Genomic DNA, 2,009 nt, shown 5'->3' on the forward strand with positions numbered 1-2,009 from the left:
TTTTGACATAATGTGGGGTGGCAATATTTTTGTAGATGATTAATAAACTCTTAAAAGAGTATCGCTAGCACATCAACAGCAGATCAGTGCCGTAGCAGCAGTTCTTAATACACAGAGGTAAAGATCCTGAAGATGTTCTGTTGATGCTTTACTGACATTCAGTAGATTTACAGTTGATCTGGTTCTTCAAGTTAGACTGCCTATCTTACTTCCATTAAGCAGAACCTAACCCAGCCTTACCCAAAGCCTAAGCCTAACCCTGGCCATAATCCTAATATTAATAACCTCAACCCAAAAACGTAACCCTGGCCCGAACCCTAACCCTGGCTATAACTTTAACCTTAACCCAAAACCTAACCCTGGCCCCAACACCGAATCCGAACCCTCATCCTGGCTATAATCATAACCTTACCCAAGACCTAACCCTGGCCCCAACCTTAACCCAACACCTAATCCAAACCCTCATCCTGGCTATAATCCTAACCTTAACCTCCATCCAAAACTGAACCCTGGCTATAACCCAAACCCTGGCTATAACCCGAACCTTAACCCAAAACCTAACCCTGGCCCCAACCCTAACCCAACACCTAATCCTAACCTTAACCTCATCCCAAACCTAATCATAAAATAAATCCAGACTGGTGTCAGCAGTAGCAGGTCTGTAGCAGCTGGCTGAGGATGTAGAGATGGTTAACTGTGTTAGTCCTGTTAGATGGTCAGTGATCTCTCCGGTGAACATCTACACATCTAGACTTGGACTCTCCAAATGAAGTGAAGACCAGCTGAATTCAGTGGACGTCTTCAGTGAAAGCTTCTACTGAATCTACTGAATGTTCAGATGCTGCTCCATCACTTAGGTGGTGTTGAGATGTTAGTGAGAGTCTGGGGAGTGTTTGTTTCATCTTAAAGGGACCACTCCAAATAAAGTGTGTAAACCAAATCCGACAGTTGTTCTTTACATCATGACAAAATGTCATGGCGACCAATAGAAATGCTCCAAAATAGCTGAGAATCTTTATTTAAATTGACTTCCATTGAAAGTTGAGACTTTTTCCCTCCTCTCCTGTAAAATTGCCATTTTGGAAATAACTGACTGACCGATAAATGACTTTTTCTAACACACTGTACTACCACTCATGAAACCTATTGGCTAATCTTCATTCCTACAACACTGCTATTTATTTATTTATTTATTTATTTATTTATTTATTTATTTAATGCGCATCGACAATCCCTGGCGTCTGTCTTCTGTCCGTTCCTGGCATTTAACGATTCAGCTTTTATTTAGTGACATTTCCCTTCTTCTAATCTGGGCCAGCCTGAATCCTCTCATGACTCAAGCGGAGGGAACCCTTCCCCTGTGGGCCAGCAGAGCCGTTAGGATTTCCTCCAAGAGAGATGAGTCATGCACAGGACGGCTGTATCTACCCAGTTAGAGTGAGGCCGCCGCGCTGGATGTCATTTCTCTTCATTAGCCTGTAGGAGTTCCCATAAAGCCGGAGGTTGCCTCTTGCCCGCTCAATGATTTACTGCCACTCACTGCTTCATGGAAAAGTGGATCAAAGTCAGATCAAGCTCTCAACCCAGAAGCGTTCGGTGTCCGTCCTGTTCTTTTTGTTGCTTTTTTGTTTTTTAAGTGTTGCCTGTTTTGTACCGTCCATCTTCTTGGAACAGTTTTTATGTGGAAATTGTGAGCAAGTGTTTACAACAGCACAGCAAGGTCAGAGGATGTGTTAAACTGCCGCTATCAGTTCAAGATGAACCGCATGTTCTTCCTTTATATTCATATGATGACTTATTAGCTCAAAAACAGCTTCCCGAACAGTTACATGATGTGGAGGTTCTTTAAACCTTGAATGGAGGTTCCATCCATTGCAAAGTGCAGTGGCGTGCAAAAGCAGGCAGACGTTTGGGCCTTGCTTGGTCAGTACTTGGTCAGTAACACCCTTTTTCAGCAGGTAAATCTGCGACTTTCTGTATTTCAGTTCTGATTCAGTTCCGCTCATCCT

This window comes from Salminus brasiliensis, chromosome 16 (assembly GCF_030463535.1).
Source record: "Salminus brasiliensis chromosome 16, fSalBra1.hap2, whole genome shotgun sequence".
Taxonomy (NCBI): Eukaryota; Metazoa; Chordata; class Actinopteri; order Characiformes; family Bryconidae; genus Salminus; species Salminus brasiliensis.